The 25,480-nt window shown below is 44.1% G+C and overlaps 26 non-coding genes across 26 annotated transcripts; 24 read left to right on the top strand and 2 right to left on the bottom strand.

Moving 5' to 3' along the window:
* Positions 1-116: 116 nt before the first annotated feature.
* On the top strand, positions 117-198 carry trnal-aag (transfer RNA leucine (anticodon AAG)). The gene has a single exon. It is a non-coding gene; the product is annotated as a tRNA-Leu (tRNA).
* A 512-nt stretch (positions 199-710) lies between these two features.
* trnal-aag (transfer RNA leucine (anticodon AAG)) lies at positions 711-792 on the top strand. The gene has a single exon. It is a non-coding gene; the product is annotated as a tRNA-Leu (tRNA).
* A 512-nt stretch (positions 793-1,304) lies between these two features.
* Positions 1,305-1,386, top strand: trnal-aag (transfer RNA leucine (anticodon AAG)). Its single transcript has one exon. It is a non-coding gene; the product is annotated as a tRNA-Leu (tRNA).
* A 512-nt stretch (positions 1,387-1,898) lies between these two features.
* trnal-aag (transfer RNA leucine (anticodon AAG)) lies at positions 1,899-1,980 on the top strand. The gene has a single exon. It is a non-coding gene; the product is annotated as a tRNA-Leu (tRNA).
* A 512-nt stretch (positions 1,981-2,492) lies between these two features.
* On the top strand, positions 2,493-2,574 carry trnal-aag (transfer RNA leucine (anticodon AAG)). The gene has a single exon. It is a non-coding gene; the product is annotated as a tRNA-Leu (tRNA).
* A 278-nt stretch (positions 2,575-2,852) lies between these two features.
* On the top strand, positions 2,853-2,934 carry trnaf-aaa (transfer RNA phenylalanine (anticodon AAA)). Its single transcript has one exon. It is a non-coding gene; the product is annotated as a tRNA-Phe (tRNA).
* A 509-nt stretch (positions 2,935-3,443) lies between these two features.
* trnal-aag (transfer RNA leucine (anticodon AAG)) lies at positions 3,444-3,525 on the top strand. Its single transcript has one exon. It is a non-coding gene; the product is annotated as a tRNA-Leu (tRNA).
* Positions 3,526-3,737: 212 nt separating this feature from the next.
* trnam-cau (transfer RNA methionine (anticodon CAU)) lies at positions 3,738-3,809 on the bottom strand. Its single transcript has one exon. It is a non-coding gene; the product is annotated as a tRNA-Met (tRNA).
* Positions 3,810-4,037: 228 nt separating this feature from the next.
* Positions 4,038-4,119, top strand: trnal-uag (transfer RNA leucine (anticodon UAG)). The gene has a single exon. It is a non-coding gene; the product is annotated as a tRNA-Leu (tRNA).
* A 1,227-nt stretch (positions 4,120-5,346) lies between these two features.
* On the top strand, positions 5,347-5,428 carry trnal-uag (transfer RNA leucine (anticodon UAG)). Its single transcript has one exon. It is a non-coding gene; the product is annotated as a tRNA-Leu (tRNA).
* A 277-nt stretch (positions 5,429-5,705) lies between these two features.
* trnal-aag (transfer RNA leucine (anticodon AAG)) lies at positions 5,706-5,787 on the top strand. Its single transcript has one exon. It is a non-coding gene; the product is annotated as a tRNA-Leu (tRNA).
* A 509-nt stretch (positions 5,788-6,296) lies between these two features.
* On the top strand, positions 6,297-6,378 carry trnal-uag (transfer RNA leucine (anticodon UAG)). The gene has a single exon. It is a non-coding gene; the product is annotated as a tRNA-Leu (tRNA).
* A 276-nt stretch (positions 6,379-6,654) lies between these two features.
* On the top strand, positions 6,655-6,736 carry trnal-aag (transfer RNA leucine (anticodon AAG)). The gene has a single exon. It is a non-coding gene; the product is annotated as a tRNA-Leu (tRNA).
* Positions 6,737-7,598: 862 nt separating this feature from the next.
* trnal-aag (transfer RNA leucine (anticodon AAG)) lies at positions 7,599-7,680 on the top strand. Its single transcript has one exon. It is a non-coding gene; the product is annotated as a tRNA-Leu (tRNA).
* Positions 7,681-9,728: 2,048 nt separating this feature from the next.
* Positions 9,729-9,810, top strand: trnal-aag (transfer RNA leucine (anticodon AAG)). Its single transcript has one exon. It is a non-coding gene; the product is annotated as a tRNA-Leu (tRNA).
* A 1,100-nt stretch (positions 9,811-10,910) lies between these two features.
* On the top strand, positions 10,911-10,992 carry trnal-aag (transfer RNA leucine (anticodon AAG)). Its single transcript has one exon. It is a non-coding gene; the product is annotated as a tRNA-Leu (tRNA).
* An 865-nt stretch (positions 10,993-11,857) lies between these two features.
* trnal-aag (transfer RNA leucine (anticodon AAG)) lies at positions 11,858-11,939 on the top strand. The gene has a single exon. It is a non-coding gene; the product is annotated as a tRNA-Leu (tRNA).
* An 866-nt stretch (positions 11,940-12,805) lies between these two features.
* On the top strand, positions 12,806-12,887 carry trnal-aag (transfer RNA leucine (anticodon AAG)). The gene has a single exon. It is a non-coding gene; the product is annotated as a tRNA-Leu (tRNA).
* Positions 12,888-13,399: 512 nt separating this feature from the next.
* trnal-aag (transfer RNA leucine (anticodon AAG)) lies at positions 13,400-13,481 on the top strand. Its single transcript has one exon. It is a non-coding gene; the product is annotated as a tRNA-Leu (tRNA).
* Positions 13,482-13,989: 508 nt separating this feature from the next.
* On the top strand, positions 13,990-14,071 carry trnal-aag (transfer RNA leucine (anticodon AAG)). Its single transcript has one exon. It is a non-coding gene; the product is annotated as a tRNA-Leu (tRNA).
* Positions 14,072-15,165: 1,094 nt separating this feature from the next.
* On the top strand, positions 15,166-15,247 carry trnal-uag (transfer RNA leucine (anticodon UAG)). The gene has a single exon. It is a non-coding gene; the product is annotated as a tRNA-Leu (tRNA).
* Positions 15,248-15,523: 276 nt separating this feature from the next.
* On the top strand, positions 15,524-15,605 carry trnal-aag (transfer RNA leucine (anticodon AAG)). The gene has a single exon. It is a non-coding gene; the product is annotated as a tRNA-Leu (tRNA).
* Positions 15,606-16,114: 509 nt separating this feature from the next.
* Positions 16,115-16,196, top strand: trnal-uag (transfer RNA leucine (anticodon UAG)). The gene has a single exon. It is a non-coding gene; the product is annotated as a tRNA-Leu (tRNA).
* An 871-nt stretch (positions 16,197-17,067) lies between these two features.
* trnal-uag (transfer RNA leucine (anticodon UAG)) lies at positions 17,068-17,149 on the top strand. Its single transcript has one exon. It is a non-coding gene; the product is annotated as a tRNA-Leu (tRNA).
* A 280-nt stretch (positions 17,150-17,429) lies between these two features.
* Positions 17,430-17,510, top strand: trnal-aag (transfer RNA leucine (anticodon AAG)). Its single transcript has one exon. It is a non-coding gene; the product is annotated as a tRNA-Leu (tRNA).
* Positions 17,511-18,305: 795 nt separating this feature from the next.
* trnai-uau (transfer RNA isoleucine (anticodon UAU)) lies at positions 18,306-18,377 on the bottom strand. Its single transcript has one exon. It is a non-coding gene; the product is annotated as a tRNA-Ile (tRNA).
* Positions 18,378-25,480: the final 7,103 nt, after the last annotated feature.

Below are 25,480 nucleotides of genomic sequence, written 5' to 3'. Positions count from 1 at the left end.
CATCACAAACCTAGAAATTGGTGTGGAAGACTCCTGTTTGACCGCCAAGTCTGCACCTCAGACCGCAACATTTCTTAAATTGCCAACAAATGTCCCTTCCTGATATTTCTTCACAGGGTAGTGTGGCCGAGCGGTCAAAGGCGCTGTATTAAGGCTCCAGTCTCTCAGGAGGCGTGGGTTCAAATCCCACCACTGCCAGTTCAGACTTGGATTTGTGTTTCTAACAAAGTGGAGGTTTTTGATTTTCTTTCCACCATAAATTCATCGTACTTATCAAAATACTTGGCTTGGCCACAGCCAATGAGTAGCCAACTCCAAACTTCACATGGTTAACCTTCAAAAGAAACACTTGGAAGAAGTTCAACAACATACCAGACTCGGGGTTTTGCTAATATACAAACAGTTGCAGATAGCAGAGGATGGTTTCGATCCATCGACTTCTGGGTTATGGGCCCAGCACGCTTCCGCTGCGCCACTCTGCTGCTCGAGGATAAGCATTTGTCCTGTACTCTTGTTGCTGAAGACGAACTAGGTCGCCTGTGACACCATGGATCCGAGCAGGCTGTATCACGTTGTGCACAAAGCGATGCATGACATCACAAACCTAGAAATTGGTGTGGAAGACTCCTGTTTGACCGCCAAGTCTGCACCTCAGACCGCAACATTTCTTAAATTGCCAACAAATGTCCCTTCCTGATATTTCTTCACAGGGTAGTGTGGCTGAGCGGTCAAAGGCGCTGTATTAAGGCTCCAGTCTCTCAGGAGGCGTGGGTTCAAATCCCACCACTGCCAGTTCAGACTTGGATTTGTGTTTCTAACAAAGTGGAGGTTTTTGATTTTCTTTCCACCATAAATTCATCGTACTTATCAAAATACTTGGCTTGGCCACAGCCAATGAGTAGCCAACTCCAAACTTCACATGGTTAACCTTCAAAAGAAACACTTGGAAGAAGTTCAACAACATACCAGACTCGGGGTTTTGCTAATATACAAACAGTTGCAGATAGCAGAGGATGGTTTCGATCCATCGACTTCTGGGTTATGGGCCCAGCACGCTTCCGCTGCGCCACTCTGCTGCTCGAGGATAAGCATTTGTCCTGTACTCTTGTTGCTGAAGACGAACTAGGTCGCCTGTGACACCATGGATCCGAGCAGGCTGTATCACGTTGTGCACAAAGCGATGCATGACATCACAAACCTAGAAATTGGTGTGGAAGACTCCTGTTTGACCGCCAAGTCTGCACCTCAGACCGCAACATTTCTTAAATTGCCAACAAATGTCCCTTCCTGATATTTCTTCACAGGGTAGTGTGGCTGAGCGGTCAAAGGCGCTGTATTAAGGCTCCAGTCTCTCAGGAGGCGTGGGTTCAAATCCCACCACTGCCAGTTCAGACTTGGATTTGTGTTTCTAACAAAGTGGAGGTTTTTGATTTTCTTTCCACCATAAATTCATCGTACTTATCAAAATACTTGGCTTGGCCACAGCCAATGAGTAGCCAACTCCAAACTTCACATGGTTAACCTTCAAAAGAAACACTTGGAAGAAGTTCAACAACATACCAGACTCGGGGTTTTGCTAATATACAAACAGTTGCAGATAGCAGAGGATGGTTTCGATCCATCGACTTCTGGGTTATGGGCCCAGCACGCTTCCGCTGCGCCACTCTGCTGCTCGAGGATAAGCATTTGTCCTGTACTCTTGTTGCTGAAGACGAACTAGGTCGCCTGTGACACCATGGATCCGAGCAGGCTGTATCTCGTTGTGCACAAAGCGATGCATGACATCACAAACCTAGAAATTGGTGTGGAAGACTCCTTTTTGACCGCCAAGTCTGCACCTCAGACCGCAACATTTCTTAAATTGCCAACAAATGTCCCTTCCTGATATTTCTGCACAGGGTAGTGTGGCCGAGCGGTCAAAGGCGCTGGATTAAGGCTCCAGTCTCTCAGGAGGCGTGGGTTCAAATCCCACCACTGCCAGTTCAGACTTAGATTTGCGTTTCTCACAAAGTGGAGTTATTTGATTTTCTTTCCACCATAAATTCATCGTACTTATCAAAATACTTGGCTTGGCCACAGCCAATGAGTAGCCAACTCCAAACTTCACATGGTTAACCTTCAAAAGAAACACTTGGAAGAAGTTCAACAACATACCAGACTCGGGGTTTTGCTAATATACAAACAGTTGCAGATAGCAGAGGATGGTTTCGATCCATCGACCTCTGGGTTATGGTCCCAGCACGCTTCCGCTGCGCCACTCTGCTGCTCGAGGACAAGCATTTGACCTGTACTCTTGTCGCGGAAGAAGAACTAGGTCGCCTGTGACACCATGGATCCGAGCAGGCTGCATCTCGTTGTGCACAAAGCGATGCATGACATCACAAACCTAGAAATTGGTGTGGAAGACTCCTGTTTGACCGCCAAGTCTGCACCTCAAACCGCAACATTTCTTAAACTGCCAACAAATGTCCCTTCCTGATATTTCTTCACAGGGTAGTGTGGCCGAGCGGTCAAAGGCGCTGGATTAAGGCTCCAGTCTCTCAGGAGGCGTGGGTTCGAATCCCACCACTGCCAGTTCCTTGTCAATGGAGTTAGTGTCCTAAAATACCCGTGGATGACTTATGAGATAATTTCCAGTTAGTGAGGTAAATACGTATTTAGTCCAAACCAGATTACCACTGGACATTTCTGGTTCTCTTGAAGATAATTTACCTCTGATCCGAGCGGGCTTCATCACCTTTTGGACAAGGCTCGGTTGGACACTTCTCAACTGGATATTTTTTGTGGAAACATATCCTGAGAAAACTACTTAAATATGCCAACAAACTCATACGTCTAAACAGCGGTCAGCAGGTAGTGTGGCCGAGCAGTCAAAGGCGCTGGATTAAAGCTCCAGTCTCTCAGGAGGCGTGGGTTCAAATCCCACCACTGCCAGTTCAGACTTTGATTTGTGTTTCTCACAAAGTGGAGTTTTTTGATTTTCTTTCCACCATAAATTCATCGTACTTATCAAAATACTTGGCTTGGCCACAGCCAATGAGTAGCCAATTCCGAACTTCACTTGGTTAACCTTCAAAAGAAACACTTGGAAGAAGTTCAACAACATACCAGACTCGGGGTTTTGCTAATATACAAAGAGTTGCAGATAGCAGAGGATGGTTTCGATCCATTAACCTCCGGGTTATGGGCCCAGCACGCTTCCGCTGCGCCACTCTGCTGCTCGAGGACAAACATTTGTCCTGTACTCTTGTCGCTGAAGAAGAACTAGGTCGCCTGTGACACCATGGATCCGAGCAGGCTGTATCACGTGCACAAAGCGATGCATGACATCACAAACCTAGAAATTGGTGTGGAAGACTCCTGTTTGACCGCCAAGTCTGCACCTCAGACCGCAACATTTCTTAAATTGCCAACAAATGTCCCTTCCTGATATTTCTGCACAGGGTAGTGTGGCCGAGCGGTCAAAGGCGCTGGATTAAGGCTCCAGTCTCTCAGGAGGCGTGGGTTCAAATCCCACCACTGCCAGTTCAGACTTAGATTTGTGTTTCTCACAAAGTGGAGTTTTTTGATTTTCTTTCCACCATAAATTCATCGTACTTATCAAAATACTTGGCTTGGCCACAGCCAATGAGTAGCCAACTCCAAACTTCACATGGTTAACCTTCAAAAGAAACACTTGGAAGAAGTTCAACAACATACCAGACTCGGGGTTTTGCTAATATACAAAAAGTTGCAGATAGCAGAGGATGGTTTCGATCCATCGACCTCTGGGTTATGAGCCCAGCACGCATCCGCTGCGCCACTCTGCTGCTCGAGGACAAGCATTTGACCTGTACTCTTGTCGCTGAAGAAGAACTAGGTCGCCTGTGACACCATGGATCCGAGCAGGCTTTATCACGTTGTGCACAAAGCGATGCATGACATCACAAACCTAGAAATTGGTGTGGAAGACTCCTGTTTGACCGCCAAGTCTGCACCTCAAACCGCAACATTTCTTAAATTGCCAACAACTGTCCCTTCCTGATATTTCTTCACAGTGTAGTGTGGCCGAGTGGTCGAAGGCGCTGGATTTAGGCACCAGTCTCTCAGGAGGTGTGGGTTCGAATCCCACCACTGCCAGTTCCTTGTCAATGGAGTTCGTATCCTAAAATACCCGTGGATGACTCATGAGATAATTTCCAGTCAGTGAGGCAAATAAGCATTTAGTCCAAACCAGATTACCACTGGACATTTCTGGTTCTCTTGAAGATAATTTACCTCTGATCCGAGCGGGATTCATCACCTTTTGCACAAGGCTCGGTTGGACACTTCTCAACTGGATATTTTTGTGGAAACATATCCGACAAAACTACTTAAATATTCCAACAAACCCGTACTTCTAAACAACGGTCAGCAGGTAGTGTGGCTGAGCGGTCAAAGGTGCTGGATTAAGGCTTATAGTCTCTCAGGAGGTGTGGGTTCGGAACCCACCACTGCCAGTTCCTTGTCAATGGAGTTCGTGTCCTAAAATACCCGTGGATGACTCATGAGATAATTTCCAGTCAGTGAGGCAAATAAGCATTTAGTCCAAACCAGATTACCACTGGACATTTCTGGTTCTCTTGAAGATAATTTACCTCTGATCCGAGCGGGATTCATCACCTTTTGCACAAGGCTCGGTTGGACACTTCTCAACTGGATATTTTTGTGGAAACATATCCTGACAAAACTACTTAAATACGCCAACAAATTCATGCGTCTAAACAGCGGTCAGCAGGTAGTGCGGCTGAGCGGTCAAAGGTGCTGGATTAAGGCTCCAGTCTCTCAGGAGGCGTGGGTTCAAATCCCACCACTGACAGTTCAGTCTTATATTTGTGTTTCTCACAAAGTGGAGGTTTTTGATTTTCTTTCCACCATAAATTCATCGTACTTATCAAAATACTTTGCTTGGCCACAGCCAATGAGAAGCCAACTCCAAACTTCACATGGTTAACCTTCAAAAGAAACACTAGGAAGAAGTTCAACAACATACCACACACGGGGTTGTGCTAAAATGCAAACAGTTGCAGATAGCAGAGGATGGTTTCGATCCATCGACCTCTGGGTTATGGGCCCAGCACGCTTCCGCTGCGCCACTCTGCTGCTCGAGGATAAGCATTTGTCCTGTACTCTTGTCGCTGAAGAAGAACTAGGTCGCCTGTGACACCATGGATCCGAGCAGGCTGTATCACGTGCACAAAGCGATGCAGGACATCACAAACCTAGAAATTGGTGTGGAAGGCTACTGTTTGACCGCCAAGTCTGCACCTCAAACCGCAACATTTCTTAAATTGCCAACAACTGTCCCTTCCTGACAATTTGTCACAGGGTAGTGTGGCCGAGTGGTCGAAGACGCTGGATTTAGGCTCCAGTCTCTCAGGAGGTGTGGGTTCGAATCCCACCACTGCCAGTTTGATGTCAATGAAGTTAGTGTCCTAAAATACCCGTGGATGACTTATGAGATAATTTTCAGTCAGTGAGGCGAATAAGAATTTAGTCCAAACCTGATTACCACTGGTCATTTCTGGTTCTCTTCAAGATAATTTACCTCTGATCCGAGCGGGATTCATCACCTTTTGCACAAGGCTCGGTTGGACACTTTTCAACTGGATATTTTTGTGGAAACATATCCTGACAAAACTACTTAAATACGCCAACAAATTCATACGTCTAAACAGCGGTCAGCAGGTAGTGCGGCCGAGCGGTCAAAGGCGCTGGATTAAGGCTCCAGTCTCTCAGGAGGCGTGGGTTCAAATCCTACTACTGCCAGTTCAGACTTATATTTGTGTTTCTCACAATGTGGAGGTATTTGATTTTCTTTCCACCATAGATTCATCGTACTTATCAAAATACTTTGCTTGGCCACAGCCAATGAGAAGCCAACTCCAAACTTCACATGGTTAACCTTCAAACGAAACACTAGGAAGAAGTTCAACAACATACCACACACGGGGTTGTGCTAAGATGCAAACAGTTGCAGATAGCAGAGGATGGTTTCGATCCAACGACCTCTGGGTTATGGGCCCAGCACGCTTCCGCTGCGCCACTCTGCTGCTCGAGGATAAGCATTTGTCCTGTACTCTTGTCGCTGAAGAAGAACTAGGTCGCCTGTGACACCATGGATCCGAGCAGGCTGTATCACGTGCACAAAGCGATGCAGGACATCACAAACCTAGAAATTGGTGTGGAAGGCTACTGTTTGACCGCCAAGTCTGCACCTCAAACCGCAACATTTCTTAAATTGCCAACAACTGTCCCTTCCTGACATTTTGTCACAGGGTAGTGTGGCCGAGTGGTCGAAGGCGCTGGATTTAGGCTCCAGTCTCTCAGGAGGCGTGGGTTCGAATCCCACCACTGCCAGTTTGATGTCAATGAAGTTAGTGTCCTAAAATACCCGTGGATGACTTATGAGATAATTTCCAGTCAGTGAGGCGAATAAGAATTTAGTCCAAACCTGATTACCACTGGTCATTTCTGGTTCTCTTCAAGATAATTTACCTCTGATCCGAGCGGGATTCATCACCTTTTGCACAAGGCTCGGTTGGACACTTCTCAACTGGATATTTTTGTGGAAACATATCCGACAAAACTACTTAAATATTCCAACAAACCCGTACTTCTAAACAACGGTCAGCAGGTAGTGTGGCTGAGCGGTCAAAGGCGCTGGATTAAGGCTCCAGTCTCTCAGAAGGCGTGGGTTCGAATCCCACCACTGCCAGTTGCTTGTCAATGGAGTTAGTGTCTTAAAATAACCATGGATGACTCATGAGATAAATTCCAGTCGGTGAGGCAAATAAGCATTTAGTCCAAACCAGATTACCACTGGACATTTCTGGTTCTCTTGAAGATAATTTTCCTCTGATCCGAGCGGGATTCATCACCTTTTGCACAAGGCTCGGTTGGACACTTCTCAACTGGATATTTTTGTGGAAACATATCCTGACAAAACTACTTAAATACGCCAACAAATTCATACGTTTAAACAGCGGTCAGCAGGGAGTGCGGCCGAGCGGTCAAAGGCGCTGGATTAAGGCTCCAGTCTCTCAGGAGGCGTGGGTTCACATCCCACCAGTTCACATTTAGATTTGGGTTTCTCACAAAATGGAAGTTTTTGATTTTCTTTCCACCATAAATTCATCGTACTTATCAAAATACTTGGCTTGGCCACAGCCAATGAGTAGCCAACTCCGAACTTCACATGGTTAACCTTCAAAAGAAACACTTGGAAGAAGTTCAACAACATACCAGAATCAGGGTTTTGCTAATATACAAAGAGTTACAGATAGCAGAGGATAGTTTCGATCCATCGACCTCTGGGTTATGGGCCCAGCACGCTTCCGCTGCGCCACTCTGCTGCTCAAGGACAAGCATTTGACCTGTACTCTTGTCGCTGAAGAAGAACTAGGTCGCCTGTGACACCATGGATCCGAGCAGGCTGTATCACGTGCACAAAGCGATGCAGGACATCACAAACCTAGAAATTGGTGTGGAAGGCTACTGTTTGACCGCCAAGTCTGCACCTCAAACCGCAACATTTCTTAAATTGCCAACAACTGTCCCTTCCTGACATTTTGTCACAGGGTAGTGTGGCCGAGCGGTCAAAGGCGCTGGTTTAAGGCTCCAGTCACTCAGGAGGCGTGGGTTCGTATCCCACCACTGCCAGTTCCTTGTCAATGGAGTTAGTGTCCTGAAATACCCGTGGATGACTTATGAGATAATTTCCAGTTAGTGAGGTAAATACGTATTTTGTCCAAACCAGATTACCACTGGACATTTCTGGTTCTCTTGAAGATAATTTACCTCTGATCCGAGCGGGCTTCATCACCTTTTGGACAAGGCTCGGTTGGACACTTCTCAACTGGATATTTTTTGTGGAAACATATCCTGACAAAACTACTTAAATATGCCAACAAACTCATACGTCTAAACAGCGGTCAGCAGGTAGTGTGGCCGAGCAGTCAAAGGCGCTGGATTAAAGCTCCAGTCTCTCAGGAGGCGTGGGTTCACATCCCACCAGTTCACATTTAGATTTGGGTTTCTCACAAAATGGAAGTTTTTGATTTTCTTTCCACCATAAATTCATCGTACTTATCAAAATACTTGGCTTGGCCACAGCCAATGAGTAGCCAACTCCGAACTTCACATGGTGAACCTTCAAAAGAAACACTTGGAAGAAGTTCAACAACATACCAGACTCTGGGTTTTGCTAATATACAAAGAGTTGCAGATAGCAGAGGATGGTTTCGATCCATCGACCTCTGGGTTATGGGCCCAGCACGCTTCCGCTGAGCCACTCTGCTGCTCGAGGACAAGCATTTGACCTGTACTCTTGTCGCTGAAGAAGAACTAGGTCGCCTGTGACACTATGGATCCGAGCAGGCTGTATCACGTTGTGCACAAAGCGATGCATGACATCACAAACCTAGAAATTGGTGTGGAAGACTCCTGTTTGACCGCCAAGTCTACACCTCAGACCGCAACATTTCTTAAATTGCCAACAAATGTCCCTTCCTGATATTTCTTCACAGGGTAGTGTGGCCGAGCGGTCAAAGGCGCGGGATTAAGGCTCCAGTCTCTCAGGAGGCGTGGGTTCAAATCCCACCACTGCGAGTTCAGACTTGGATTTGTGTTTCTAACAAAATGGAAGTTTTTGATTTTCTTTCCACCATAAATTCATCGTACTTATCAAAATACTTTACTTGGCCACAGCCAATGAGTAGCCAACTCCAAACTTCACATGGTTAACCTTCAAAAGAAACACTAGGAAGAAGTTCAACAACATACCAGACTCGGGGTTTTGCTAATATACAAAAAATTGCAGATAGCAGAGGATGGTTTCGACCCATCGACTTCTGGGTTATGGGCCCAGCACGCTTCCGCTGCGCCACTCTGCTGCTCAAGGACAAGCATTTGACCTGTACTCTTGTCGCTGAAGAAGAACTAGGTCGCCTGTGACACCATGGATCCGAGCAGGCTGTATCACGTTGTGCACAAAGCGATGCATGACATCACAAACCTAGAAATTGGTGTGGAAGATTCCTGTTTGACCCCCAAGTCTGCACCTCAAACCGCAACATTTCTTAAATTGCCAACAAATGTCCCTTCCTGAAAGTTCTTCACAGGGTAGTGTGGCCGAGCGGTCAAAGGCGCTGGATTAAAGCTCCAGTCTCTCAGGAGGCGTGGGTTCACATCCCACCAGTTCACATCTAGATTTGGGTTTCTCACAAAATGGAAGTTTTTGATTTTCTTTCCACCATAAATTCATCGTACTTATCAAAATACTTTGCTTGGCCACAGCCAATGAGTAGCCAACTCCAAACTTCACATGGTTAACCTTCAAAAGAAACACTAGGAAGAAGTTCAACAACATACCACACACGGGGTTGTGCTAATATGAAAACAGTTGCAGATAGCAGAGGATGGTTTCGATCCATCGACCTCTGGGTTATGGGCCCAGCACGCTTCCGCTGCGCCACTCTGCTGCTCGAGGACAAGCATTTGTCCTGTACTCTTGTCGCTGAAGAAGAACTAGGTCGCCTGTGACACCATGGATCCGAGCAGGCTGTATCACGTTGTGCACAAAGCGATGCATGACATCACAAACCTAGAAATTGGTGTGGAAGACTCCTGTTTGACCGCCAAGTCTGCACCTCAAACCGCAACATTTCTTAAATTGCCAACAAATGTCCCTTCCTGATATTTCTTCACAGGGTAGTGTGGCCGAGCGGTCAAAGGCGATGTATTAAGGCTCCAGTCTCTCAGGAGGCGTGGGTTCAAATCCCACCACTGCCAGTTCAGACTTGGATTTGTGTTTCTAACAAAGTGGAGTTTTTTGATTTTCTTTCCACCATAAATTCATCGTACTTATCAAAATACTTGGCTTGGCCACAGCCAATGAGTAGCCAACTCCAAACTTCACATGGTTAACCTTCAAAAGAAACACTTGGAAGAAGTTCAACAACATACCAGACTCGGGGTTTTGCTAATATACAAAAAATTGCAGATAGCAGAGGATGGTTTCAACCCATCGACTTCTGGGTTATTGGACCAGCACGCTTCCGCTGCGCCACTCTGCTGCTCAAGGACAAGCATTTGACCTGTACTCTTGTCGCTGAAGAAGAACTAGGTCGCCTGTGACACCATGGATCTGAGCAGGCTGTATCACGTTGTGCACAAAGCGATGCATGACATCACAAACCTAGAAATTGGTGTGGAAGACTCCTGTTTGACCCCCAAGTCTGCACCTCAAACCGAAACATTTCTTAAATTGCCAACAAATGTCCCTTCCTGATAGTTCTTCACAGGGTAGTGTGGCCGAGCGGTCAAAGGCGCTGGATAAAAGCTCCAGTCTCTCAGGAGGCGTGGGTTCACATCCCACCAGTTCACATTTAGATTTGGGTTTCTCACAAAATGGAAGTTTTTGATTTTCTTTCCACCATAAATTCATCGTACTTATCAAAATACTTTGCTTGGCCACAGCCAATGAGTAGCCAACTCCAAACTTCACATGGTTAACCTTCAAAAGAAACACTAGGAAGAAGTTCAACAACATACCACACACGGGGTTGTGCTAATATGCAAACAGTTGCAGATAGCAGAGGATGGTTTCGATCCATCGACCTCTGGGTTATGGGCCCAGCACGCTTCCGCTGCGCCACTCTGCTGCTCGAGGACAAGCATTTGTCCTGTACTCTTGTCGCTGAAGAAGAACTAGGTCGCCTGTGACACCATGGATCCGAGCAGGCTGTATCACGTTGTGCACAAAGCGATGCATGACATCACAAACCTAGAAATTGGTGTGGAAGACTCCTGTTTGACCGCCAAGTCTGCACCTCAAACCGCAACATTTCTTAAATTGCCAACAAATGTCCCTTCCTGATAGTTCTTCACAGGGTAGTGTGGCCGAGCGGTCAAAGGCGCTGGATTAAGGCTCCAGTCTCTCAGGAGGCCTGGGTTCGAATCCCACCACTGCCAGTTCTTTGTCAATGGAGTTAGTGTCCTAAAATAACCGTGGATGACTCATGAGATAATTTCCAGTCGGTGAGGCAAATAAGCATTTAGTCCAAACCAGATTACCACTGGACATTTCTGGTTCTCTTGAAGATAATTTACCTCTGATCCGAGTGGGATTCATCACCTTTTGCACAAGGCTCGGTTGGACACTTCTCAACTGGATATTTTTGTGGAAACATATCCTGACAAAACTACTTTAATACGCCAACAAATTCATACGTCTAAACAGCGGTCAGCAGGGAGTGCGGCCGAGCGGTCAAAGGCGCTGGATTAAGGCTCCAGTCTCTCAGGAGGCGTGGGTTCACATCCCACCAGTTCACATTTAGTTTTGGGTTTCTCACAAAATGGATGTTTTTGATTTTCTTTCCACCATAAATTCAGCGTACTTATCAAAATACTTGGCTTGGCCACAGCCAATGAGTAGCCAACTCCGAACTTCACATGGTTAACCTTCAAAAGAAACACTTGGAACAAGTTCAACAACATACCAGACTCGGGGTTTTGCTAATATACAAACAGTTACAGATAGCAGAGGATGGTTTCGATCCATCGACCTCTGGGTTATGGGCCCAGCACGCTTCCGCTGCACCACTCTGCTGCTCAAGGACAAGCATTTGACCTGTACTCTTGTCGCTGAAGAAGAACTAGGTCGCCTGTGACACCATGGATCCGAACAGGCTGTATCACGTTGTGCACAAAGCGATGCATGACATCACAAACCTAGAAATTGGTGTGGAAGACTCCTGTTTGACCGCCAAGTCTGCACCTCAAACCGCAACATTTCTTAAATTGCCAACAAATGTCCCTTCCTGATATTTCTTCACAGGGTAGTGTGGCCGAGCGGTCAAAGGCGCTGGATTAAGGCTCCAGTCTCTCAGGAGGCGTGGGTTAGAATCCCACCACTGCCAGTTCCTTGTCAATGGAGTTAGTGTCCTAAAATACCCGTGGATGACTTATGAGATAATTTCCAGTTAGTGAGGTAAATACGTATTTAGTCCAAACCCGATTACCACTGGACATTTCTGGTTCTCTTGAAGATAATTTACCTCTGATCCGAGCGGGATTCATCACCTTTTGCACAAGGCTCGGTTGGACACTTCTCAACTGGATATTTTTTGTGGAAACATATCCTGACAAAACTACTTAAATATGCCAACAAACTCATACGTCTAAACAGCGGTCAGCAGGTAGTGTGGCCGAGCAGTCAAAAGCGCTGGATTAAAGCTCCAGTCTCTCAGGAGGCGTGGGTTCACATCCCACCAGTTCACATTTAGATTTGGGTTTCTCACAAAATGGAATTTTTTGATTTTCTTTCCACCATAAATTCATCGTACTTATCAAAATACTTGGCTTGGCCACAGCCAATGAGTAGCCAACTCCGAACTTCACATGGTTAACCTTCAAAAGAAACACTTGGAACAAGTTCAACAACATACCAGACTCGGGGCTTTGCTAATATAAAAAGAGTTGCAGATAGCAGAGGATGGTTTCGATCCATCGACCTCTGGGTTATGGGCCCAGCACGCTTCCGTTGCGCCAGTCTGCTGCTCAAGGACAAACATTTGTCCTGTACTCTTGTCGCTGAAGAAGAACTAGGTCGCCTGTGACACCATGGATCTGAGCAGGCTGTATCACGTTGTGCACAAAGCGATGCATGACATCACAAACCTAGAAATTGGTGTGGAAGACTCCTGTTTGACCGCCAAGTCTGCACCTCAGACCGCAACATTTCTTAAATTGCCAACAAATGTCCCTTCCTGATATTTCTCCACAGGGTAGTGTGGCCGAGCAGTCAAAGGCGCTGGATTAAGGCTCCAGTCTCTCAGGAGGTGTGGGTTCAAATCCCACCACTGCCAGTTCAGACTTAGATTTGTGTTTCTCACAAGGTGGAGGTTTTTGATTTTCTTTCCACCATAAATTCATCGTACTTATCAAAATACTTTGCTTGGCCACAGCCAATGAGTAGCCAACTCCAAACTTCACATGGTTAACCTTCAAAAGAAACACTAGGAAGAAGTTCAACAACATACCACACACGGGGTTGTGCTAATATGCAAACAGTTGCAGATAGCAGAGGATGGTTTCGATCCATCGACCTCTGTGTTACGGGCCCAGCACGCTTCCGCTGCGCCACTCTGCTGCTCTAGGACAAGCATTTGTCCTGTACTCTTGTCGCTGAAGAAGAACTAGGTCGCCTGTGACACCATGGATCCCAGCAGGCTGTATCACGTTGTGCACAAAGCGATGCATGACATCACAAACCTAGAAATTGGTGTGGAAGACTCCTGTTTGACCGCCAAGTCTGCACCTCAAACCGCAACATTTCTTAAATTGCCAACAAATGTCCCTTCCTGATATTTCTTCACAGGGTAGTGTGGCCGAGCGGTCAAAGGCGCTGGATTAAGGCTCCAGTCTCTCAGGAGGCGTGGCTTCAAATCCCACCACTGCCAGTTCAGACTTGGATTTGTGTTTCTAACAAAGTGGAGATTTTTGATTTTCTTTCCACCATAAATTCATCGTACTTTTCAAAATACTTGGCTTGGTCACAGTCAATGAGTAGCCGACTCCGAACTTCACATGGTTAACCTTCAAAAGAAACACTTGGAAGAAGTTAAACAACATACCAGACTCAGGGTTTTGCTAATATACAAACAGTTGCAGATAGCAGAGGATGGTTTCGATCCATCGACCTCTGGGTTATGGGCCCAGCACGCTTCCGCTGCGCCACTCTGCTGCTCGAGGACAAGCATTTGTCCTGTACTCTTGTCGCTGAAGAAGAACTAGGTCGCCTGTGACACCATGGATCCGAGCAGGCTGTATCACGTTGTGCACAAAGCGATGCATGACATCACAAACCTAGAAATTGGTGTGGAAGACTCCTGTTTGACCGCCAAGTCTGCACCTCAGTAACATTTCTTAAATTGCCAACAAATGTCCCTTCCTGATGTTTCTTCACAGGGTAGTGTGGCTGAGCGGTCAAAGGCGCTGGATTAAGGCTCCCGTCTCCTAGGAGGCGTGGGTTCAAATCCCATCACTGCAAGTTCAGGCTTAGATTTGTGTTTCTCACAAAGTGGAGGTTGTTCATTTTCTTTCCACCATAAATTCATCGTACTTATCCAAATACTTGGCTTGGCCACAGCCAATGAGTAGCCAACTCCAAATTTCACATGGTTAACCTTCAAAAGAAACACTTGGAAGAAGTTCAACAACATACCAGACACGGGGTTGTGCTAATATGCAAACAGTTGCAGATAGCAGAGGATGGTTTCGATCGATCGACCTCTGGGTTATGGGCCCAGCACGCTTCCGCTGCGCCACTCTGCTGCTCGAGGGTAAGCATTTGTCCTGTACTCTTGTCGCTGAAGAAGAACTAGGTCACCTGTGACACCATGGATCCGAGCAGGCTGTATCACGTTGTGCACAAAGCGATGCATGACATCACAAACCTAGAAATTGGTGTGGAAGACTCCTGTTTGACCGCCAAGTCTGCACCTCAAACCGCAACATTTCTTAAATTGCCAACAAATGTCCCTTCCTGATAATTCTTCACAGGGTAGTGTGGCTGAGCGGTCAAAGGCGCTGGATTAAGGCTCCAGTCTCTCAGGAGGTGCGGGTTCAAATCCCACCAGTTCAGATTTAGATTTGTGTTTCTCACAAAGTGGAGGTTTTTGATTTTCTTTCCACCATAAATTCATCGTACTTATCAAAATACTTGGCTTGGCCACAGCCAATGAGTAGCCAACTCCAAACTTCACATGGTTAACCTTCAAAAGAAACACTTGGAAGAAGTTCAACATACCAGACACGGGGTTGTGCTAATATGCAAACAGTAGCAGATAGCAGAGGATGGTATCCATCCTTTGACCTCTGGGTTATGGGCCCAGCACGCTTCCGCTGCGCCACTCTGCTGCTCGAGGACATGCATTTGTCCTGTACTATTGTCGCTGAAGAAGAACTAGGTCGCCTGTGACATCATGGATCCGAGCAGGCTGTATCACGTGCACAAAGCGATGCAGGACATCACAAACCTGGAAATTGGTGTGGAAGACTACTGTTTGACCGCCATTTCTGCACCTCAAACCGCAACATTTCTTAAATTGCCAACAAATGTCCCTTCCTGATATTTCTTCCCAGGGTAGTGTGGCCGAGTGGTCGAAGGCGCTGGATTTAGGCTCCAGTCTCTCAGGAGGCGTGGGTTTGAATCCCACCACTGCCAGTTCCATGTCAATGGAGTTAGTGTCCTAAAATACCCGTGGATGACTTATGAGATAATTTCCAGTCAGTGAGGCTAATAAGCATTTAGTCCAAACCTGATTACCACTGGTCATTTCTGGTTCTCTTGAAGATAATTTACCTCTGATCCGAGCGGGATTCATCACCTTTTGCACAAGGCTCGGTTGGACACTTCTCAACTGGATATTTTTGTGGAAACATATCCGACAAAACTACTTAAATATTCCAACAAACCCGTACTTCTAAACAACGGTCAGCAGGTAGTGTGGCTGAGCGGTCAAAGGCGCTGGATTAAGGCTCTAGTCTCTCAGGAGTCGTGGGTTCAAATCCCACCACTACCTGTTCAGATTTAGATTTAAGTTTCTCACTAAGTGGAGGTTTATGATTTTCTTTGCACAATAAATTCATTGTACTTATCAAAATACTTGGATTGGCAACAGCCAATGAGGAGCCAACTCCGAACTTCACATGGTTAGCCTTCAAATGAAACACTTGGAAGAAGTTCAACAATATACCAGACACGGGGTTGTGCTAATATGCAAACAGTTGCAGAGAACAGAGGATGGTTTCGATCCATCGACCTCTGGGTTATGGGCCCAGCACGCTTCTGCTGCGCCACTCTGCTGCTCGAGGACAAGCATTTGTCCTGTACTCTTGTTGCTGAAGAAGAACCAGGTCGCCTGTGACACCATGGATCCGAGCAGGCTGTATCACGTGCACAAAGCGATGCAGGACATCACAAACCTGGAAATTGGTGTGAAAGACTACTGTTTGACCGCCAAGTCTGCACCGCAAACCGCAACATTTCTTAAATTGCCAACAAATGTCCCTTCCTGATATTTCTTTACAGGGTAGTGTGGCCGAGTGGTCGAAGGCGCTGGATTTAGGCTCCAGTCTCTCAGGAGGCGTGGGTTCGAATCCCACCACTGCCAGTACCTTGTCAATGGAGTTAGTGTCCTAAAATACCTGTGGATGACTTATGAGATAATTTCCAGTCAGTGAGGCAAGTAAGCATTTAGTCCAAACCAGATTACCACTGGACATTTCTGGTTCTCTTGAAGATAATTTACCTCTGATCTGAGCGGGATTCATCACCTTTTGCACAAGGCTCGGTTGGACACTTCTCAACTGGATATTTTTGTGGAAACATATCTTGCTGACAAAACTCCTTAAATATTCCAACAAACCCGTACTTCTAAACAACGGTCAGCAGCTAGTGTGGCCGAGCGGTCAAAGGCGCTGGATTAAGGCTCTCGTCTCTCAGGAGGCGTGGGTTCAAATCCTTCCACTGCCTGTTCAGATTTAGATGTAAGTTTCTCACAAAGTCGAGGTTTATGATTTTCTTTGCACAATAAATTCATTGTACTTATCAAAATACTTGGATTGGCCACAGCCAATGAGGAGCCAACTCCGAACTTCACATGGTTAACCTTCATAAGAAACACTTGGAAGAAGTTCAATAGACCAGACTCGGGGTTGTGCTAATATGCGAACAGTTGCAGATAGCAGAGAATGGTTTGGATCTATCGACCTCTGAGTTATGGGCCCAGCACGCTTCTGCTGCGCCACTCTGTTGCTCGAGGACAAGCATTTGTCCTGTACTCTTGTCGCTGAAGAAGAACTCGGTCGCCTGTGACACCATGGATCCGAGCAGGCTGTATCACGTTGTGCACAAAGCGATGCAGGACATCACAAACCTAGAAATTGGTGTGGAAGACTCCTGTTTGACCGCCAAGTCTGCACCTCAAACCGCAACATTTCTTAAATTGTCAACAACTGTCCCTTCCTGAAATTTCTTCACAGGGTAGTGTGGCCGAGTGGTCGAAGGCGCTGGATTTAGGCTCCAGTCGCTCAGGAGGCCTGGGTTCGAATCCCACCATTGCCAGTTCCATGTCAATGGAGTTAGTGTCCTGAAATACCCGTGGACGAATTATGAGATAATTTGCAGTCAGTGAGTCTAGTAAGCATTTAGTCCAAACCTGATTACCACTGGTCATTTCTGGTTCTCTTGAAGATAAATTACCTCTGATCCGAGCGGTATTCATCACCTTTTGCACAAGGCTCGGTTGGACACTTCTCAACTGGATATTTTTGTGGAAACATATCCTGCTGACAAAACTACTTAAATATACCAACAAACCCATACGTCTAAACAGCTGTTAGCAGGTCGTGTGGCCGAGTGGTCAAAGGCGCTGGATTAAGGCTCCAGTCTCTCAGGAGGTGTGGGTTCAAATCCCACCAGTTCAGATTTAGATTTGTGTTTCTCACAAAGTGGAGGTTTTTGATTTTCTTTCCACCATAAATTCATCGTACTTATCAAAATACTTGGCTTGGCCACAGCCAATGAGTAGCCAACTCCAAACTTCACATGGTTAACCTTCAAAAGAAACACTTGGAAGAAGTTCAACAACATACCAGACACGGGGTTGTGCTAATATGCAAACAGTTGCAGATAGCAGAGGATGGTTTCGATCCATCGACCTCTGGGTTATGGGCCCAGCACGCTTCCGCTGCGCCACTCTGCTGCTCGAGGACAAGCATTTGTCCTGTACTATTGTCGCTGAAGAAGAACTAGGTCGCCTGTGACACCATGGATCCGAGCAGGCTGTATCACGTTGTGCACAAAGCGATGCAGGACATCACAAACCTAGAAATTGGTGTGGAAGAGTCCTGATTGACCGACAAGTCTGCACCTCAAACCGCAACATTTCTTAAATTGCCAACAAATGTCCCTTCCTGATATTTCTTCACAGGGTAGTGTGGCCAAGTGGTCGAAGGCGCTGGATTTAGCTTCCAGTCTCTCAGGAGGCGTGGGTTTGAATCCAACCCGTTCAGATTTAGATTTGTGTTTCTCACAAAATGGAAGTTTTTGATTTTCTTTCCACCATAAATTCATCGTACTTATCAAAATACTTGGCTTGGCCACAGCCAATGAGGAGCCAACTCCGAACTTCACATGGTTAACCTTCAAAAGAAACACTTGGAAGAAGTTCAACAACATACCAGACTCGGGGTTTTGCTAATATACAAACAGTTGCAGATAGCAGAGGATGGTTTCGATCCATCAACCTCTGGGTTATAGGCCCAGCACGCTTCCGCTGCGCTACTCTGCTGCTCGAGGACAAGCATTTGTCCTGTACTCTTAACTACTTAAATATGCCAACAAACTCATACGTCTAAACAGCGGTCAGCAGGCAGTGTGGCCGAGCGGTCAAAGGCGCTGGATTAAGGCTCCAGCTGACTTTGAGAAGTGGATGAGCTTGGTCATCTTAGTTGTTTAAATTGATAGTACTAGATCTGCGCAGTTCACTTTATATTTGCTTTTATTTTGCATGATGAGTTAATTTTACCATGTGTGAATTAGACGATAAATGTGACAATTGGTGATCTTTCAAGCTTTCACAATGAAACGATTTAATACTGGACATGTTGGACATGGAGTGTGTCTATGATATGCCACTGTCAAAGACATTACATACTAAATCCATGGGAGTCTGAGTCCGTTCGGTTGTATATGTAAATTGTAGTTGCAAATAAAACGCTTTCTTTGTGACATCGACTGTCATCAGCAGAGAAACAATCACCAAACGCCACGTCGACGCCACACAAATTTGATTCCTGTAAACTGGAGTCATTTCCAGACAGCCAGAATGAGGTGATAGTGCGGAATGGGGGTCACTCATTCATCCACATCCAAGTCAGTAAAAATACACATCGTTATCATCATCATACTTGACAGTCATTACCTGTCATCAGATGGAAATATAAGCTTAATTAGAAGCTGAGGTGGAATCTGAAAAAAAAGAAAAAAAAGGGAAGGTAACAAGCAGACCACTTGTGAACCTTTTAGCATTCCTGAATTATTTAATGGACAATAATTGGACAATTGTATGTTTGTGGGAACAGTTTGGGAAATGTTCATTTCAGTACTATTATTATTGTGACACAATGCACAAACAAGCTCCGTAAAAACATTCTTGGATAAATTGGGTATGGAAGCACAACCTTTGAGATGAACTAGTAAGACGGGGACAGTTGTAACACACGTTTGGTGTAAAACTTGCAAATGTTCCATTCAGGAACAAGTTAGGAATCACCTGATTCGCCGGACATGTCCCACTTGGAATCTCCCAGTTCCGACTCAGTGTTCGAAATGAATGTAAACAACAAAGATGGTTACTAGTCAATCGCAATCCTTTTTTTTTTTTTTCCCCCCAATAATTAAATTCGACCCTTGTGAGGAATAAGCGGTCAAGAAAATGGATGGATGGATAATTAAATTCATGTTATAATAAAGAAATGGAAACATTTATAATCGTGTGGATTATGTTTTGCCATTCACGGTCTTTGTCTCTACAGGTGTCACCATTGTCGAGGGACGTCAGATTTAAACCAGTCAGTGAAGTCGGGGTCATTTTTGAAGTTCCGACTTCGCAACTCAGATTTGCCTGATTGTACATTTGAGGTGAATGTGTCAAAATCTACAAATTAAGTGTTAGTAATATAGCTCAATGCTAATGCACTCAAGGAGCGTTGAAACTTATGCAACAAATTTGCCCTGGGGTAACGTCTAACATTTATAAAATTACGCTATTTACCACAAGGTAAATTTGACTTGAATGCATCAGCACAAATTAGATTTTTATTAGAATAACAATCAGCCACACAATTCAGCCACAATCACAAGTAATTGATCTTCTAGGTCCAATTCTACCAACCAACCAAGTTTGTGCTCCAAACTTCTTTCCCAAGTGTCAACCAGGCTTCTACTCGACCTAAATTCTGATTCAGCTATGAAGCATTGACTTGGTTGAACTTTAACCCAACATTTGTTCAACCCTTACCAAAAGTTAGAAAACAGAAACTCCCTGGGCAGAAGATGAGTTCTGAGAAGATAAAATGGAAAATATGTTTGCAAAGTTCATTGTAGTGAAACCTGTTGTACATTTCATTTCATTCTCGTGTCATACTTAGTTGATCAGAAGTCCTATAGATATGTGCATACAGCAATGTTGTTCAAATATTTTGAACAAAAAAAGCTTTAAATATCTTTAGTATAAGTTGTTTCATGTTACAATTCATCCCAAGGTATGTTACAATTTACAACTGAGCTGGCCCATGGGGGTCATTGAACATTAACATAACATTTAACTATGACTATGTCATGCTTGTGTTACACAGGCATTTTCTATGCCAATTATCACTAGACACTGGAAGCTAGTTTGCTAGTCACAATAAACTGTGTTATGTCAGAACAGTCAACAACAATACATAAAGAACAATAAAAAATACATTTAAAAAACTAAAAACAATGAAATGCAAATATAATATGAATAGAAAATAAAAAATAAATAGACAAAGAGCAGCATAATATTTCCCCAGGAACAGATTACAATGCTGTTTTAGTTTCCATGGGAACCTCCTCAGACCAGTCCAACACAAGAGCTCTCTAAACTAGAAAAATAGAATAGAATAATACTCACTGACATTTTCAGAGACATATTCATATGTGGGCGGCACAGTGGCTGACTGGTTAGCACGTCCGCCTCCCAGTTCTGAGCACTTGGGTTCAAGTCCAGGCTCCGGCCTTCCTGGGTGGAGTTTGCATGTTCTCCCCGTGCCCGCGTGGGTCTTCTCCGGGTACTCCGGTCTCCTCCCACATTCCAAGACATGCATGGCAGGTTAATTGGGCGCTCCAAATTGTCCTTAGGTGTGCTTGTGAGTGTGGATGGTTTTTCGTCTCTGTGTGCCCTGCGATTGGCTGGCAACCAGTTCAGGGAGTACCCCGCCTACTGCCCGAAGCCATCTGGGATAGGTTCCAGCACCCCTGCGACCCTTGTGAGGAATAAGCGGTCAAGAAAATGGATGGATGGATATTCATATGTTTATTATTGTAGTACTGTTATATTCTACCACAAAACATATATTGGTGAGGAGCAATGTTATGGTGACATGAATTAAAAAATGTTGTTGCTGTTCCCCATGAAGTTGTTCCACTTTGGAAAGACATCAACAACCCTAATAGCAGCAGGGTCTTCGAACAATATTGACGCGTCCACCCTTGACAAATCTTCACTGCTGCACAGTGAACCTGTGACCTCCATTAACAACAGAAGGGCATCAGCGGTGGATATGAAAACATGTTTTATGATGAGACCATTATGTGCAATCACAACAATGAAAAACACAAACACAAGCCCTTCATTCTCCAGAACAAATTACAGAGGTAGTCTTGACAAAGTAAGTGATGCACATTAATATCATCATCATTCTAAGATAAAATACTGTATGTGTAAGTGCAACTTCTTGACTCTCACAGGAAATGCTCAGCTTTATTTATCAAGCAACAGCTGACAATTAACTTGCAAATGAGCGTTTGGCTTCCGTTTATGTTGCAGCTGAGGTGCATTCCACGAGCTTGACCCTGTCGACTCGCAGCTGTGATTCGATCCGGGAGTTGGGTGTAATCACCCGTTACCGTTCTATCACTATGTCAACCTACTTCAGTTCACTTCGAAGACGGACTTTCTGTCCCAAAATGACCTTGAGATGCCAGGGGCTATTCCTTAGCCAATCGCAGGGTGCAAGTCATACAGTATAAATAAACCTTAACATACAGAATTTAGAGTTTCAATTAACCCCTGTCAGGGTTAAGTGTGGGTCATGCAAGGGTTATGTTTGGGTCATGACCGTGAGGTCAAGTGTCTGTTTTGAACTGATGTAACCGGCATCTAATTTCAACTGGTTTTAAGCTAAGTGATGTTATGAGCTATGTGATGTCAAGAGTTTTTAATCTCTTTATCTGGTCAACAGCCAATCAGAAAATTCCATGTCAGTCCTGTTCCCCACATGTCTAGCCACAATCAATCAGATCGATTCACTGTCTATATAAGCTGTCTGAGAAATGTGTGTTTTTGTCGGATTATTCCTCTGTCCAGCTGGCCACCTGCTTCTCTCTTCCTCGATGCCTTCTCGTTATTTCCGGTGAACTTTAGTTAGTTCCACGCCTTTTGATGTTATGCGAATAAAGTGTTAAAATTCTTATTTGTGTCTGCGTTTTGGGATCCAAACCTCAAAACATAACAACCCGTTTCATGTTTTTAACACCACACAGGGCCTGCGCCAAGATTTAAGACCAAGGACTCTCAACTGTGAGGGAGACCGTTTGCCGCAGACGTACTAACCTCTATCAATGGGCAACCCTGATACTCTTTCAACTATATGAAAAAACAAAACACACTCATATTCATAAAAGGATTAAGTGCAAATTCAGTCACTCATACAATATATGGAATAGCCCAACATAAATCCTCTTGTAAGTAAAAACCAGACAAGACACAGTAGCCTATGTTGTGATCGAATATAATCATGCAAAAATAAATAAAGAAAGAAAGAAAGAAAGAAAGAAAGAAAGAAAGAAAATAAATAAATAAATAGATAAATAAATTAAATTAAAAAAAAAAAAAGAGTTCCTCTGCTCTGTGGTTGTGCTTCTTGAAATTAATGCAGCCCATGAAGGTCACCAGTTACCTCCAAACCCAATTAAGAAGCCATTTGTGTGCTGGACATGTGAGCAGAGAGCCACATACCCACGTGGGAAGACTAACAACAATGCGATTACATGAAATGCTTTGACCACATTCTGCCTCAGACGCTCAAGGATGCTATTACTGAGGCTGCTCCAAATGTTTTCACCGCAGCACTTGTTTATTCTAATGAGGGATGATGGTGAGGCTTTTACATGATACTGGCCCCAATATTCAGAACAAAATCCAGTTACAGATGTCATAATATTTTGCTTATATAAAATGTTATTTCTTTATAATAAATGGTAAATGGAGTGCACTTTATTAGCACTTGAACTTCATATGTTTACTAACAGGGGTGTGCAGTGACCTTTGGAGGGGCAGGTGCTCAAAAAAAAATAAAAAAATAAAAATAAACACAAGATAATGTGCATGCACTGCCCCACCCACTTAGGGATTGAACTCACGTCACCACTGAGCTGCCATGCGTGGAGAGGGGTGGGGCGTGCTGAAAGTAAATGAATAGTGCAAGAAATTGATAGATGGTGTGTGTATGTACCTGTATGTAGATATGTGCTTGCGTACGTGTGTATGTGTGTGAAAATATCCATTGTAAAATTCTTAATTGAAATAATAGCTAATAAATAAATCACATATAATGAAATTTGTCTGCAATGCCAATCACTATAAAAACTTGTTTCACATTTGTGTATGAAGAATCAATTATGAACAAAAAAAATTTGTCTACATTTAGCTTGATTCAAGTAACAGCAAATGTCTTTTATTATTTTTCGGCAGGTGTACATGTTAATATATTATTATTATTGGGACTGCACTCAACAATTAACTGCCACATCTCTGCAAGTACATTTTTTTGATAAAATGCAGTGATTGTTTTTTTTGTTTGTTTGTTTGTTTGTTTGTTTTTGGTTTTTGTTTTGGGGGGGGGGGGGGTGCAATGATACTTGTTTCTTAATAGAACTCTGACCAGAAAAAAAAAAAAAAGTGTTGGTTAAAATAAAAATAAAAAATAAAAAATACGTAGCAATTTCCACATATTTTCACATTTTAAAGTATATTTCAACTAAGCCATTATTCACTTATCTCATTCAAACATATTGAGTTGTCACAGCCTACACTGGCCGTTAACACAGTGTACCAACTCCACAGAAATAACTTACTTTAAGCACAAGGTCATGCGCTGTCTACACTGGCCGACGGAAGCAACAAGGATGTTGTTTTGTGTCATTTGAATTCCATCTGCATTGTGTGTATCAAGCAGTAAACAGACATTCCTTCTCTAGATGGAGCATGCGGTCACATGACCGAATAACCTGAGTGTTTCGAAGATACTACGAAGGCAAGAGCATACATTTCCACAATGGCTTGGTTTGGTACCCATGGTTCCAATATGAATTGACACTTTATGACTCCAACGGCCAATCCGCAACTTAATCCGAGATGCACATATTATCCACAGATGAATGCTCTCCATCGATCATCCTCACTACTGTGAGTGACCTGAAGCCTATTCTAGCAGACTTCTAGCAAGAGGCCAGGCGCACTCTGTAGTCAACTGTTAGCCAGCCAATCGTACGGCACATACAGTATAGACAAACAACCATTAACACTCATATTCACACCTATGGACAATTTTGAGTCTTCGCCAGAGATGGGAAATCCAGGTCCAGAAAGTTAAAACCCTGCCATAGTTTGGTGTTAGCTACAGCTGCTTGTACTCAACTGGCAGTTAAACGAGTTCATTACGAGAAGCGCCTGTGGCTAAAGCCAAACTCATGCATGGTTTTTACTTTCTTGACCTGGTTTTCCCATCTCTGGTCTTCTCTTAACCTAACATGCAAGTTTCTGAGTGGAGAGGGGAGCCAAAGTGCCTGGAGAAAAGTCATTCCAGCACAATGAGAACGTGCATTCTTTAAACGGGAAGGCCACAGCCGAATGTTGAAACTGTGAAGCAATGCTAACCACCCCATCGCTGTGTTGTCCGAGGCTTTTATTTATTTCTATGTCAAGTAATATTAAACATGACATGAGAGCTGTAACGAGACAAAAAAATAACATCATTTGTCCAGAAAATCATCCTTGACTTTTACAAAACAATCCAAACATGTTTCAAGTCAAGGCTAAGGCTTTATAAAGTCATTTCAATTCACCACAGAAGAAGAAATAAATGCTAGTTCAGAGGCTAAAGACTTTCCCATTTAAAATAAAATAATACAATAAGTACTAGGGGTGTGAATTACCACGATTCATAGGTCACGATTCGATTCAATACCGATTAATCCCGATACGAATTTATAAATCGATTGTTGCGATTTTTTTTTTTTTTTAACTCAAATTTAGAAAATACTATTCAGTAAACTTGTACATGTACACTGTTAAGATTTGTATGAAAATGTATTATTTATTTATCTGAAACTTCAGTCGTAACTGTGAGCCACTGTATTTAACAAACAGGTTGTAATCTGTTTCATATTTGAACGGCTTTGAAATAAAATATTAAGGCTTAAAGTTCCATTAATTAATATAACATTTTTCCATGATTAAGGTGTGAACCCTAACTCTAAGTAAGACATTTTCTTGAATATTTTTCCATCAAAAATGGACGTTTAAAAATCGATTCGGCCGCCTATTGAATAGATTCGAGAATTGTGTGATGTAATATCGCGATA

The sequence above is a fragment of the Festucalex cinctus genome, chromosome 2 (genome assembly GCF_051991245.1).
Source record: "Festucalex cinctus isolate MCC-2025b chromosome 2, RoL_Fcin_1.0, whole genome shotgun sequence".
Lineage (NCBI taxonomy): Eukaryota > Metazoa > Chordata > Actinopteri > Syngnathiformes > Syngnathidae > Festucalex > Festucalex cinctus.
Note: the sequence above shows the minus strand (reverse complement) of the source record. Positions and strands in the feature narration are given on the sequence as shown.